Below are 16,944 nucleotides of genomic sequence, written 5' to 3'. Positions count from 1 at the left end.
AGTGAGCTAAAACTGAACCAAGATCACTTTACTTTACTTTCCTTTTCATGTCTCCAGTTTGGACACTTGCTCAAATTAAACATTTAATGGAGGTACTGTGCTTGAGGACTGACAAGTCTATACAAATCACCACAAACATGTCAAAAGGTTTTTACCTCCTAGTCACCTTCAAGAAAAATGTGCAACAAAGTGAGTTTATGGGTAATTTGATATGATTGACCCAATACGTTTGATGTCGTTGTGGCGCAACGGCTAGAACATTTTATGGTCAGAATCATTAGGTCCCGAGTTTGATACTTGCCATGCCCCAACCTTGTGCCCTTGGGAAAGGCACTCTACACGATATACCCACCACGATGGTGGAGTGGCCCCCACAAAGCCTCACGGCTAATCTGTCTCTAAAACGGTGCCACAACCACCTAGTACGGATTTGATGAGCCAACATCTGCACATATGCCACAAAAAGCCATATTTTTTTATTGACCTAATGACCAAATGGACCGAGAGTTACCTTCAAGCCTTGCATTTGGTAAGAAACACCAGTCAAAACGATACAACAGCTGTATTTGAACTGAACAATATCAATCATACCTTGTACCTGCCCTTGGTACTGAATGGCTTTTACACTGACACAGTCATCTTTCTAGTCAAATGTCTTTCACACTGAGGACTCCCTGTTATATATCGATTCTGTTGAAATGTCACCATTCTTGTGCCCCTTGGTAAGGCACTTTACTCGATTTTCCTCACTTCACGCAAGTGGAAGTGAATACCTAGCTTTGGTTAGGGCTGTCCCTCAGATAGAACACTGAATGGAGGACCGGGTTAAGGCATTGTACAGTACACTTTTCATAGCCTCCCACTCCCAGCTAACATGAAAATGACACCCTAGTCAAAATGACACAGCTGTATTTGAACATTACAATTACATATATTAACCGTACCTTGCACCTGCTCTTGGTGCTGAATAGTTTTCACACTGACACAGTCATCTCTCTGGTAGAATGACCTTTTCACTAAGGATTCCCTGCTAATGGGATTGATTTTGTTGAAATACCACCAATCGTGTGCCCCTAGGAAAGTGAATATCTTCATTTAGCTTTGGTTAGGGCCGTCCCTCAGATAGGACATTAAAGAGAGCCACACCTCAAGCAGCTAAAAGAACCCACCACACGTATCGAAAAGGATGTGTAAGGTTGAAAACATATTGTCTCTGATAGCGGCACCTGGGGCAATTACTGTCATACTGAGGTCAGTTGAGTTCAGTGACAATAGGCAATTTCTCCCCGTCTATTGTCATCTCCTTGAAATTTGTCACCTGGCTGCAATAAGATATAGTTATCAGCCAGGGGCCAACACCCTAAGGGAGAATGGTAGGGGTAACCTGTTGCCTTTTGCTAAAAATTGATTTGACTTGAACTGAACAATTAACTGTACCTTGTACCTGCCCTCGGTATTGAATGGCTTTTACTGAGGACTGCCTGCTATAGGGATCAATTCTGTTGAAATGCAACCATTCTTGCACTTTACTTGACTTTCCTCTCTTCATGCAAGTGCAAGTGCACGACAGACTGCCAGTAAAGCATTGATAACTCCAGTAATGATGACTACATGGCATTGTACAGTACACTAACATTAAAATGACACACCAGTCAAAATGACACCACTGTATTTGAACTGAACAATATCAACCATACATTGTGCCTGCCCTTGGTGCTGAATGGTTTTCACATTCTGACACTTTCCAATCTTGTGCCCCTGGGAAAGTGAATACCTAGCTTTGGTCAGGGCCGTCGAGCTGTGCTTTACAAGTGCACCACAGACTGCCAGTAAAGCATTGATTTGCTTTAACTCTGGTAAGGATGACTACATGGTCAGTGTACATTACACTGACATTACAATGACCTTTTGAAAAGGCACCAATCCTGTGCCCTAGAAATGCACATTTCTCAACTTTTCTCACTTGTGAAGTGAATACCTAGCTTCGGTTAGGGCCGTCCCTCATATAGGACATTAAATGGAGGTCCCGTGTTTGGGGAGAGCCACACCTCAAGCATGTAAAAGAACCCACCACACTTATCAAAAAGGATGTGAATGGTTGAAAACATACCCAACTAGCATTAAATTGACACATCATTCAAAATGCCATAGCTGTATTTGAACCGAACAATATCGACCATATCTTGCACCTGCCCCTGGGAAAGTGAATACCAAGCTTTGGTTAGGGCCATTGAGCTGTGCACCACAAGTGCACGACAAACTGCCAGTAAAGCATTTATTTGCTGTAACTCCGATAAGGATGACTACATGGCATTGTATAGTACACTAACATTAAAATGACACACAAGTCAAAATGACACCGCTGTATTTAAACTGAACAATATCAACCATGCATTGTACCTACCCTTGGCACTAAATGGCTCTCACACTGACACAGTCATTTCTCTATTTAAATGACTTTCACACTGAGGAATCCCTGTGATAGGCATCAATTGTGTTGAAATGCCACCATTCTTGTGCCCCGGGAAAGTGAATAGTACCTATCTTCGGTTATGGGCATCCTTCAAATAGGACATTGAATGGAGGTCCCATGTTCGGGGAGAGCCACACCTCAAGCACATAAAAGAACCCACCAAACTTACTGAAACTCAGTTAAGGATGACTACATGGCATTGTACAGCACATTTTTCATAGTCACAATGACACAGCTGTATTTGAACCAAACAATATCAACCATATCATGCACCAGCTTTTGGCATTGAGTGGCATTCACATTCTGACACTGTCCAATCTTGTGCCCCTAGAAAAGTGAATACCTACATGTAGCTTTGGTTAGGGCCGTCGAGCTGTGCACCACAAGTGCACGACAAACTGCCAGTAAAGCATTGATTTGCTTTACCTCCGGTAAGGATGACTACATGGCATTGTACAGTACTCTAACTTTATAAAATGACACAGCTTTATTTGAACTTAACAATTATCAACCATGCATTGTACCTGCCCTTGGTACTGAATGGCTTTCACACTGACACAGTCATTTCCCAAGTCAAATGCCTTTCACAATGAGGACACCCTGTTTTAGACATCAATTCTGTTGAAATGCCACCAATCTTGTGCCCCGGGAGAGTGAATACCTGTCTTCGGTTAGGGGCATCTTTCAAATAGGATATCAAATGGAGGTCCTGTATTTGTGGAGAGCCACACCTCAAGCACATAAAAGAACCCACCACACTTATTGAAACTCAGTTAAGGATCGCTACATGCTACATACCAGCTTCTAGCTTTGAACTGGACAATATCAACCATACCTTGCACCTGCCCTTAGTGCTGAATGGTATTCACACTGACACTTTCCAATCTTGTGCCCCTAGGAAAGTGAATTGTATACCTAGCTTTGCCTAGGGCTGTCCCTCCGATAGGACATTAAATGGAGCTCCAGTGTTTCGGGAGAGAGAGACACACCTCAAGCACATAAAAGAACCCAACGCACTTATTGAAACTCAGTTAAGGATGACTACATGGCATTGTACTTGAACCACACAATATCAACCGTACCTTGCACCTGCCCTTGGTGCTGAATGGTTTTCATACTGACACTTTCCAATGTTGTGCCCCTGGGAAAGTGTTCCCTTTTAAAGGCATCAATTCTGTTGAAATGCCAGCAATCTTGTGCCCCAGAAAAGTCAAAACCTAGCTTCGGTTAGGAGCATCCCTCAAATAGGACATTGAATGGAGGTCCAGTTTTTGGGGAGAGCCACACCTCAAGCATGTAAAAGAACCCGCTGCACTTATTGAAACTCATGACATTGTACAGTACATTTTTCATAGTCAAAATGACACAGCTGTATTTGAACTGAACAATATCAACTGTACTTTGCACCTGCCCTAGGTGCTGAATGGTTTTCACACTGACATAGTCATCTAGCTAATGGAATGACTTTCTCAATGAGGAATCCCTGTTATAGGGACCAATTCTTTTGAAACGCCACCATTCTTGTACAGCTGGGAAAGTGAATACCTAGCTTCTAGCTTTGAACTGGACAATAGAAACCGTACCTTGCCCCTACCCTTTGGCACTGAATGCCTTTTACATTCTGACACTTTCAAATCTTGTGCCCCTGGGAAAGTAAATACCTAGCTTCGGTTAGGGGCGTCCCTCAGATGGGACATTACATGGAGGTCCAATATTTGGGGAGAGCCGCACCTCAAGCACATAAAAGAACCCACCACACTTATTGAAACTCTGTTAAGGATGACTACATGGCATTGTACTTGAACCAACAATATCAACCGTACCTTGCACCTGCCCTTGGTGCTGAATGATTTTCATACTGACACTTTCCAATGTTGTGCCCCTGGGAAAGTGTTCCCTTTTAAAGGCATCAATTCTGTTGAAATGCCACCAATCTTGTGCCCCAGAAAAGTCAAAACCTAGCTTCGGCTAGGAGCGTCCCTCAAATAGGACATTGAATGGAGGTCCAGTTTTTGGGGAGAGCCACAGCTCAAGCATGTAAAAGAACCCGCTGCACTTATAGAAACTCATGGCATTGTACAGTACATTTTTCATAGTCACAATGACACAGCTGTATTTGAACCAAACAATATGAACCGTGCCTTGTACCTGCTCTTGGCACTGAATCGCTTTCACATTCTGACACAGTCAATTACAAGTCTAGTGGAATGACTTTCTCACAAAGGTTTCCCTGTTATAGGGATTGATTCTGTTGAAATGGCACCATTCTTGTGCCCCTGGGGAAGGCACTTCACACGACTTTTCTCACTTAACACATTGTCAAGTGGAAGTAAATACCTAGCTTTGGTTAGGGCAGTCCCTCAAATAGGACATTGATTGGAGGTCCCGTATTCTTGTCCTATGTGTACACGAAAAAGATGTGAACCACAAAATAACCAGTAAGCATTTGATTTTGCTTTAACTCACTTAAGGATGACTGCATGAAATTGTACAGTACATTTGTCATAGCGCCAACCGCCACCCCACCCCAGCTAGCATTAAAATGACACACCAGTCAATTTGACTGACAGCTGTATTTGAACCAAACAATAGCAACCGTACCTTGCACCTGCCATTGGTGCTGAATGGCTTTTACACTGACACTTTCCAATCTTGTGCCGCTGGGAAAGTGAATACGTAGCTTTGGTTAGGGGCGTCCCTCAAATAGGACATTAAAGGGACAAGCACACACCTCACACCTCAAGCACATAAAAGAACCCACTGCACTTATTGAAACTCACTTAAGGATGACTACATGACATTGTACAGTACATTTTTCATAGTCACAATGACACAGCTGTAGTTGAACCGAACAATATCATCCGTACCTTGTACCTGCTCTTGGCACTGAATTGCTTTCACACTGAGCCATATTTCTAGTGGAATGAATTTCACACTGAGGATTCCCTGCTATAAAGCACTCAAGTAAAATTGCCTTCTAGCACCAAACTCAAAGTTCTTGGGTTCAAATTGGCTGATATATCACTGATTTTGCGCCTTTGGGAAAAGCACTTCACGAGACTCATCAATTCCTCATTTTCACTCGGGTAGAACGAAGTACCTAGCTTCGGTTAGGGCTGTCCCTCGGGTGTTTTACGTATTTTAGGCATATTCTGATGGCTTACTATTTTGTCTTTTTCATGCCCCAGACAGACATGAAGAAAATAATACAAAATAGGAAGCCATACAAAAAGGCCTAAAACCACATCAAAAACAACCAGAGAGTACCCTCAAGCCACAGTCAGTCAGAACATTATAAATGCTCTCATGATGTGTTATCAGTCTGACAGATGAATCACTTTTTTTCATGAATCAGACTAATCTGGTGTTCTACCCAGCCTGAATTTATTTTCTGTCCCTTGGATTTTGATTGGAAATCCTGTTCAAGGTGCCATGATCCTAGGGGTGTCTGGGGGCACGCTCTCTGGAAAAAACTTTTAACACCTAGACCCTCAGAAAAGCAATTTCTTCTATTTTGAGGGGGAAATCTTGCTGACAGACTGGTTCAATTAATATCTTCACATGCTGATTTTTGCCTGTCACAGAGGATGGAATGGGCAAAATTTTTGTCCGTCCCTGTCAAAATTGCCAAACTGGCCTGGACTCACAATTCAGTGAGCAGTACTAACAAATCATATATGTGTAGCTGCTTGTCATGACTGGCAACTACAAAACATTGCATCTCAGTCTACAATTGTTGGTGACTATTTTGTGCCATCCATACACATAACTGCATTGAACAAACTGACCCGTGTTTTCATTGAACAGATTCAATCCCCGCAAGTGCACACTCCATAACTGATTCTGACTCTGGAGCTTGTATGAAACATAGTTGTATAAAAATATGGCTAGAACTTGCAGGACATCATTGTAGAACATGGTGCATATCTTCATTGCCACGTAATTAATTAATTAAATAAAATTTTTGTTGATATAAGAAACAGATTGGTACTTCACTGTAGCTAAAACCTACTGTCTCTTTTTACATTTTTAACACTCATTATTGTATATGACGACTCAACAGTTTAAACTTTTGGCAAAAGAATCTCCCCTCTAGATTAAGCTTGACAATGTCTGACTTTACCTGATTTCAAGATTAGATTAAACAACTAGCAACATGCCATTGAGGATATTGGTCCAGTGTTAAACATGGTAATTTTTAGGGCAGGCAAAATCAGCTCAACTTCAATTTGACCTTCCTAGTTTGAGGCGGCAGCTGTAATGGAAAAACTATCAATTGAATGTCTGTTTGTCACACACAAATATGCAGAATTAGTTATGACTTCTAAGTTTAAAGGAAACTTGCAATTGGCACAAATTGCATCCAAAAAAGCAGACTGAGTGTTTTCAGACAACATTACATATTATCCTCTGAACAATTGTTTGGCCGTCTAAACCTAGTTGATCACCCGCAGTCCTGTAGCCAATGGTAGGTATGCTGAAAATCACCCATGGCATTAGTGTACTGCTGCAATGCTTTGAGAATCTTGACCACATGACAGCAATGATGGCAGCCCAACTACCTTGCCCTTAGGAAAAAAAATGTGTTTCCTGTTTCCCAACCAACCCTATATAGATAAACCTGCCGACCCTAGCCTTTTTGGGGAGGGCAGCTGGCAGGAAACATTTGATCGGACATGATGATGAAAAGTGGTAACATTACATTTTGAAAATACAATAGAATACAACAGGGTGTATTCCGAATCACCCGAGGACCAGCCTTGCCCGACGGTCGAAAACCGGAGGGTGATCTGACCCGCGGGAGGTCTGTATTTGATGCGAAACACGCCAGAAGAAAAATTTGGTGCCTACGTTATTTGTTTCAACAGTAATGCGCCAACGTCCAAATCAGGTATTTGAATTTTCTACCACGCTGAGTTTGCCTTGCTCAGGAACCGATCAAATTATTTGATGGGAGCCTGTGTGATACGGCTTTTCATTGCACTGTCCAAAACACCTGTATCGAACGTTATCGCGGCCCAGGTATAACATACATGTAATGTAAATGCAGAAACTTTCGCTATGATTATAATGTTTGTGGTTTTACTCGGTGGTCGCTTCACCACGAGCTTAAAACCACTGCAAACATTTTTCCATGGCAGTAAGAGACTACAGTGCATGGTGCTATTGCAAACTTAAAACCACCGCCTTTTTCCCACATGCCTTGGACAACACCCTTGATGATATCTTCACTCAACTTGTGAAGCAAAACTGCGTGGAAGGAAACACGTAATTGCATGCACTGTGAAAATGAAACCGCTGTAAACATCTCTGGTACTAATTCAATCAAACAATTCGGCTTTAGACATTCGTTCAGTACACAGCCGCAGACAGTCCCATATACTTTTAGACAATTCAGAAGGTCTCTAAAATTAAAAAAAAAATATGTAAAAAAGGAGATTTACCAAACATTTCGAGTGATATCCATAACACTTCTTCAGTGCCATTAGAACTAAAAAAAGGGAACTGGCAGAACAATTGTTAAGTACATCCAACTGGAAAACCAGTTGAACATGTCAAAGTCAAAATGATTGCATTCAAATGTTACTAAATATTGTAATCATGCAAATGTAACTGTAGTGCTACCTCATTTGGAAAGTTCAACATGTTTTGTAGTGTTTCCTTAATTTCCCTTGATCTGCATGCATCCCCATAATTTGTAGTGAGGTTACCAAATTTGTGTACTTGCATTTCAAGAGCATAATTGCATAGGTCCCATCCACGTTGCATAGAGGTCTTCCACAAGATCTATTAACCATCTTACAAGAATCTCTGAACAAGGCAATTGCCACTTAGTCTAGAAAATATAGTATGCCGATGAATTTGATATTGTCAAATTGAATGAAGAAAAAGATCTGTTTGCCGACATACATCTATTTGCACATTGCATTTAGATTCTTCAGTGAGTGGAATATATGGATCCACCATTCTCTACTTGAAGTATAGACATTGCCATTTTGCTATACAACGGTTACATACCGTTAGCTTGGCAGAATTAAAAGGGCCAGTCATGAAAAAGCTGGATTTTGTAAAACAGCACTTCTGCTGGTAAGAATTGTTATCAACCAAGAAAATACTCTTAACTTGGAAGATACATTCAAATGAATCTAGAATACTTTTCCATGACATGAATACTCAACTATTTCTCTTGCAACCAGTCAGTTATAATTAGTAACTCATCACTTACAGTATTACAGCTCTCAAACCTTTAATTTAACAGAGTCTCATGATCAAAAACCGTTCCAATAAGAAACCCAAACATGTCAACTCCTTTCTGTAATCCTTTTCCAGAACACGAGCATTGTCCATAACCCACAATGCAAACCATTTTGTCCCTTGAACCTTCATGTAAAAAGTTTGCACAATTGAACTCATATCCACTCTGTGTTGATAAATTTGTTGTTTAAAAGCATCTTTCAAATCCTTAAGTCAGTCTGTACAATTAGGAGAAGCTGAGCAGAGAAGTTGTTACCTTGTTGGACTTGTTCTCTGAAACACTGTTTAATAAATATGCAAGATTCATGTACATTTATGTACACATATCTGCGATTGACCACTGTGATGATTCATTTAGTTTACAAGAAGGGTGTAGACTTTGTTTTTGCTGAAGTGCTGTATTAACTGCAAGAACTCTAGTATCCGTAACTGAACATATTGAACAATTGACAGTTACGAACTAAGGCAGTCTATGTTTTTTTGGCTGAGAGCAAAACAATTGACAGTTACGGACTCAAGGCTGCCAGACGAGTCTTTTTCCTCTTTTGCTGAGAGCTATGTGTAAGTATTAGCCTAAGGGTTATAACACCCCTAACTGAACAATGATTATGGACAGTCACAAACTGAGGCAGTCTTTCTTTTTTGCTGTAAACTAAATTTACTTAATCTAAATTGAATAATTAACATTATAGCTAAACTAATTAACTAAGTGTCTGTGTGTAGACTCTCAGCTGTCAATGACCTGTTGACCTGTGAATATGTCTTAACCCTTAAACTGCCAAGCCCGGATATATCCAGCACACATATACATGTCCTGTGTGCTGCGCCCAGATATATCCGGTATAGCGAATTCCCCCAAAGTAGCAGCTCTGCGCGCGTGTAGCGCACGAACCCCGGAAGTTAGGGGCGCTGGCCTTGTTTGGAGGTTTCTTTTTGGAGGTCAGTGGTCTGCACCCTGGCACTGATAGCATTTAATAGGGCTGAAACTCTGGCAGTTTAAGACTTTTTTTACCTACATTTTGTAATCAGTTTTGTGGATTTTTTTCAGGCCATTGACAGCTAACAGCTACTTGGAATGTTAATTTTCCAAGAGTTCAAGCTAGGTGTTGAGAAACATTTTAGAAATACCAAACATGGAAATTGATCTTTGTGTTACAACTAATTTTTCAATGGTGCTTCAATGGTCTTTTGTCTTACTATGGAATTAAATATCTCACATTACTAAATACATGGCTTTCATTGTCCTAAGTAGGAATCACAATCCTAATCTGACTTCTACGTCTTAAGTTGATGCACACACACAGACTAAGTATTATTTTGCATTGATGTTTAGCATCAGTGAGCTCTGAAGGTTTATGGACATAGTAATTACTGCTGCTTCGGGACATTTTGTCGATCATTTTTGCTTGCTTGTCATTTTGTTTTGTTCTCATCTTCATTTTACTTTCCATCGTTCATTTTTTTTTCTAAATTGCTTGTTCATCTCCCAGGCAGTGGTAAGGATGATGAGCTCCTTGTCTGTAGTGATTGTCATACGAGGTAAATTGTTGTTGTTTGTTGCTTGTTGTCGTCACGTCCTTGTTCAACGTCTATCATTTCACAAGACGTGATCAGTCTTCGTGCTGGGTTTCACATGGTTCAATTTGAAGTCAAAATTGTCTCTCAATGTACTTAACTCATGGCGGCTTATCTGCTTGAGAGAGGGCCAGGGCTTGCATGTTGCATTTGAAGGTGCGTGGAGACAGCGCTAGCATTCTTGTTCATTTTTATTTCTTGCCGTACACGAATGCGGAGAATGTTTGAGCATTCCATGCAGATCAAATCATACTGTTGCCATTGGTGGACTCAACAGCGTAAAGTAAACACAGTCAAAAAGTCCTTCCTAATGGCACAGAACCAGGGCTTGCATGTTGCACTTGAAGGCGCGTGGAGACGGCGCTAGCATTCTCGTTCTTTTTTTTTTTTTGCCGAACACGAATGCAGTTTGCAGTATTCCAAGCAGATCAAATCATCACCAGGCAAGGGCTTGCATGTTGCACTACAAGGCGCATGGAGACAGCGCTAGCATTCTTGTCCTTTTTTTTTTTTGCCGAACGGAGTCGAATCATCACCGGGCCAGGGCTTGCTTGTTACACTTCAAGGTGCGTGGAGACAGCACTAGCATTTTTGTTCTTTTTTTTTTTTTGCCGAACACGAATGCAGTTTGCAGTATTCCCTACATATCGAATCATCACCAGGCAAGGGCTTGCATGTTACACTACAAGGCGCATGGAGACAGCGCTAGCATTTTTGTTCTTTTTTTTTTTTTTTTGCCGAACACGAATGCAGTTTGCAGTATTCCCTACATATCGAATCATCACCAGGCAAGGGCTTGCATGTTACACTACAAGGCGCATGGAGACAGCGCTAGCATTTTTGTTCTTTTTTTTTTTTTTGCCGAACACGAATGCTGTTGAAAGCGTATTTCTAGCAGATTGAATCATCACCAGGCCAGGGCTTGCATGTTGCACTTCAAGGCGCGTGGAGACAGCACTAAGCATTCTCGTACTTTTTTTTTTTTTGCCGAACGGGAATGCTCCTTGAGGCGTATTTCGTGGCATCAAATCATCACCAGGCCAGGGCTTGCATGTTGCACTTCAAGGCACGTGGAGACAGCACTAGCATTCTTGTCCTTTTTTTTTTGCCGAACTTGAATGCTGTTTGCATGAGGTGTATTCCAAGCAGATCAAATCATCACCGGGCCAGGGCTTGCATGTTGCACTTGAATGTGGTTGGTGACGGCGCTAGCACTCTTGTCCTTTTTTTTTTGCGAACACGAATGCTGAGAATGTTCGAGTATTCCATGCAGATCAAATCATAACAGTTGCCATTGGTGGACTCAACTGCTTAAACACAGTCCAAAAGTCCTTCCTAATGGCACAGAACCAGGTCTTGCAAGTTGCACTTCAAGGTGCGAGGAGACGGCGCTAGCATTCTCGTTCTTTTTTTTTTTTTGCCGAACGGGAATGCTCCTTGAGGCATTATTTCGTTGAGTCGAATCATCACTGGAGAATCATCACCAGGCCAGGGCTTGCATGTTGGACTTCAAGGCACATGGAGACAGCGCTAGCATTCTTGTCCTTTTTTTTTTTTTTTGCCGAACTTGAATGCTGTTTGCATGAGGTGTATTCCAAGCAGATCAAATCATCACCAGGCCAGGGCTTGCATGTTGCACTTGAAGGTGGTTGGTGACAGCGCTAGCACTCTTGTCCTTTTTTTTTTGCGAACACGAATGCTGAGAATGTTCGAGTATTCCATGCAGATCAAATCATAACAGTTGCCATTGGTGGACTCAACTGCTTAAACACAGTCCAAAAGTCCTTCCTAATGGCACAGAACCAGGTCTTGCAAGTTGCACTTCAAGGTGCGAGGAGACGGCGCTAGCATTCTCGTTCTTTTTTTTTTTTGCCGAACAGGAAGGCTCCTTGAGGCGTATTTCGTGGAGTCGAATCATCACCGGAGAATCATCACCAGGCCAGGGCTTGCATGTTGCACTTCAAGGCACGTGGAGACAGCGCTAGCATTCTTAAACTTTTCTTTTGTGAACTCCGATGCTGTTCCGTGCCACAGTGTATTCCTTGCAGATCAAATTATACTCTCACACATGGTGGCCTCGACTACTTTTGCTTTAGTTGGATTTCCTCAAGAACTTCCTGCAAAGACACAAAATAATAAATTTAAGCATCTTTCAGTTTGATAGATAGGAAGAAAAACAAGAAATGCTAACATTCCAAAAAGTTAATTAATATTATTCCGACCCGCGGGAGGGCTGAGACCAAGGGTGATGCGGACGTCATACCTGTGACGTTTTTGCGTCACAGGTATGACATAAAATGTAGTTACCGTACCAAACTGGCCAAGGAGTGTAGTCTGTACCAAGAGGTACATACAGTACATGTGCCATGTAGCCAAACACCAACTCCTATAGGCCGGCTTCACTTCTCTGGCAGCTTTACAACAACATGTAAATACTACCCTATGCTACCGTAGGATCTGTTTGGAGATTAGGATGTATAAAGAGACCACAAACTTACCTATTGTGCAGGCACATCATTCTTGATGGTGGCACTCTTTTTGTCTTTAAGTATAGGACGCATACAGCTTTCAGGAATGTAACTTGCATGTTACCGTCACCATTTTTGCACCTGCAGCAGGCAAAAAAAGGGAAAAATAATCAGATATAGCACATACAGTCACAGGTCACATGTCACATATTTCTAAGGGTCTGCATGGGGGTACCAACAATGCTTTATGCTGAATTCAGAAAAAAAATGCCTTATTTGAGATGAAATCAAAACAGGCAATTATGCAAAATCTGATCTGATTATTGCATCTCGCTACAAATTGCTAGAAGCTTTAATTCCCTGAATTACAGAAGAGCAAAATAGGCTACAGTCACCTTTAATACGGATAGTGGCATGAAATTCCTCATTTCAACGCATTAATTTACTTCAAAACATTGGTTACAACTGTAACATACCTGCAGAAGAGAGCTGAAAGCCACAGATGCCTGATCTTTTGATTCAATCGTATGATGTTGATATAACAACTGTACATCTCCTTCAGAAAATCTGCAGGCTGGTGTATAGAATCAGCCTTTGTTCACCAACTATACACCTGCAGCAGGCAAAGGCAAAATAAAAAGAATAATTAGATCAAAGTACTCTATAGTTGTTACATGTCACATAGTTTAGAGGGTCTGCATGGGGGTCTCAACAAAGTTTTAATATGTATTACCTCTACATATCACAATAAAATTATGCAAAATCAGTCGTCTCGCTACAAGCTAGTACTAGTACATGAAAACGAAGGCTTTCCCTACGAATTACAGAAAATCAAAATACATGTAGGCTGCCTACATTACGGAAAAGTGGCCTGAAAGTCCTCCTGTCAGTACATCATATTACTTATTTCAACAAGCTTTAACTGAACATACCTGTAGAAGAGAGCCCAAAGCCACAGAAGCAAGTGTCGGTCTGACACATGACATCACAACATCTCCTATCACAGGCTGGTGTTTGGAATCTGTTCACCCTCTGTGCACCTGCAGCAGACAGAGGCAAAAAAAAATCAGATCTAACATCATACTACATGCAGGTTACATGTCACATAGCTAAGAGTGTCTACATGGGGGTCTCAACAACGCTTTGCCCCTACACATTACAATAGAATCAAGATGCAATAGTATGCAAAATCATAACATGTACAAGACTAAGACGGCTTTCCCAACAAATTATAGGAAATCAAAATAGGCTACCTTACAGAAAAGTGGCATGAAGGTCCTAATTTCATCATAACTATCATTTCAACAATTTGGCTTCAATTGTAACTTACCTGCAGAAGAGGATGACTGAAGACTGGTGCATGGAATCAGGGTCAGTTCACATAATCTATATGACCTGCAGAAGGCAGAGGGAAAAAAGGGAAGAATAATCAGAATTATTTGTAACTAACAGTAACTGTGGAATCATAAATATAGTTGTGGCAGGGAAGATTTAAGAAAAACTGACAGTGGCTAAATTTGTATGGTCAACTAACTACAAAAGAGGGATACAGAATAAGTCCAGATTCAATTTGAAATATCAACAAGACACATACTCTAAGCGGCAAGTCAGTACTTTTGCATACACTGTTTCAGGAAGTTAACAGCATCAGATATAATCTTCCCTCTGTTTACATGATGGTCTCGCTGAAATTGCACAGTCACATCGATATAATGTCCGAGAACGAAAGAATCACATTGGTTCAGCCTAAATTACTTGAACTTTTGCTTGCATTCTCACCTTCAATTTTCGAAGATCAGCCATAGTAGATTGTAGTACAGGGCAGTAACTCCTGTCATCTGTCCATCCTTCCTTCCCCCCATCTTTCCTTGTTTCCTTTTCCCTTCTTCTGTCTTCCTTCCTTCCTTCTTACATGTACGTGCAGATCAGTATGAGAAATTGTAATCATACACAGGAACAGTTGAGCACTCCGCTCAAGTGATAGTTTTGCTCCTCTTGTTTTCCATTGTGGAATGTTCCATTTCCTTTCGAATTCCTTTCCTCCAATGGAATCGAATGCATGATTCTGAATGCGCCGGCATGACTGTAGACTGTGATGATGAGTGATGAATGAGAATTGAATGAGAATTGGTCCTTCGTAATGACTCCTTGTGAAGTATTGCTTGTACTTTTCTCCTTTTGCTATTTCATTGAAACATTTCATTTCCTTACTTTTCTCCAGCCAATGGCGTTGAAAGTGTGAATGCATGACTTGTAGACCTTAATGGGCTCGATGATGTGGGAGAGATAGCATTCTTTTGTTTAACATGAACACAATCCCTTTAAGTCCTTCTCAAGGGCACCAGGCTAGGTCTTGCTTGTTGCACTGAAAGTTGAAGGCACTTGGAGACAGCGCTAGCATTCTTGTTCTTTTTTTTTTTTTGCCGAACATGAATGCGATTGTCTGGCCTGATAGCAGATCAGCAGATTCTGCTTTACACTTTGATGAACTGTCATCAGAAATTGGGAGATGGCCATTTTTTCCCAGCTGTGCAGGATTCATGTCATTTGTTTGTCCCTTGCAGCATTGTTAATGTTACAATTATGTAGACCACAAAATATGGTCACTAAATGAATCATCACACTTAGCCAGAATTTAGTCTCACTATTAGTTTAGGAGAACAATCAGTCCAATTTTGTTGTTTTGTTTTTTTTTGCTTTTTGATTCTCCTGTCGATTTGACAGATGAGCAGGAAGACAGGCATTTACATGTCCAAGGTAACATATTAAGGTATCAGGTATGTATGAGAATCTGTACATTTGACTGAAGAAATGAAAGATGCCTGAAATATAATATAATGCAATCAACATACAGATATGGAACAAGGTTATGGTGAATTCCCTCTACATGAAGCATAGTAAGAATCATCTGACAAACATTCAGGACAACGCAGTGAAATGAAAAAGTTTACAGAAAAGCTGAAATTTGTTGCCGATATCAGAGCGGCTCTTAATTTGCGTGTTTTTGATTCTGAAACTCTGCCAGATTCAAGGTTTGAGAACTGGAATTACTTGGAGAGTCAGATTTTCCTTTACTCAAGGAAAGGGGCTGTGACAATTCCACTTGTAATTTACATTATTAAGTCATGTACTGATGTAGGCATGAAATTTTCTAAAACACATGAATTTCTTGAGTGAGTGAGGATGTCTGAAAAACAGTGACTGTCTTACTACCAGATCACATTCCAAAATCAGAAATTATTTTGGTACATAACTCATGTAAGGCATAATTTATCTGAAAATGGACCTTGTGGAAGATCCCCAAAGACATTTTTTGGAGGAGATAAGGGAAGGCTATTGGGACTAGCTGAAATGCTGCTTGCAAGATCTAGACTACATGTACTTTGCAAGCCATGATAATAGGAACTAGTTTTAGTAGCACTTGACTGAGAATTTGGACTGTTAGGAACATTTAAAACAAAATTAATCTGGACGTTATTTTTTTGGACCGCTTCTAGTTTGGAAATGTGGCCATTATGATGATCCCACGCTGCACTAGCATATTCAAGATGGGTCTATGAGTAAGTTCAGCAATGTTGACCCTATCATTTTTACGTGAATATGGTACAAAAGTTTAGACCAAGCTCAGATTGCCCACCTTAACTTAGACGTAACACTCAGGGTTGGCTCTTTGACCCTGAGTGTACTTACTTACTTAGACGTAGCACCTAGGGTTGGCTCTTTGACCCTAGGCGCGGAATGGGCAATACTGAGCACAATAGGGGGGGGGGGGGGATTCAGAAGCGGTACCAAACATGTGCGGACATGTACGATAGACAAGGAAGATTGATTAAATCAGTTAACTCAGTACCTACAATGTAGTTTGCGGTTACATTACATATAGCAAAGTCCTATCATGAAAAACACTGGGATTATAGATTTCACTCATTGATTATATGCAGATTAGGTTCAAATTTGCATCTCATCTCTGTCTGAAGAACGTGCATACCAAATATCATCATATAATCTGCCATTCCTTTCTTCAGTGAAGGTTTTAGAAAAATGCCCCAGGCCTGCAGTTTCAGACAAGCTGGTAGGGGTTCCTATATCTACACCTCTTCTTCCTCACATTAAAACCTGTCTGCCAACAAAACATCATCACATAGCTAATGTCTACAACCAAAGATACAAAAA

Source organism: Branchiostoma floridae, chromosome 8 (genome assembly GCF_000003815.2).
Source record: "Branchiostoma floridae strain S238N-H82 chromosome 8, Bfl_VNyyK, whole genome shotgun sequence".
Taxonomy (NCBI): Eukaryota; Metazoa; Chordata; class Leptocardii; order Amphioxiformes; family Branchiostomatidae; genus Branchiostoma; species Branchiostoma floridae.
This window is presented reverse-complemented; position numbering follows the sequence as displayed.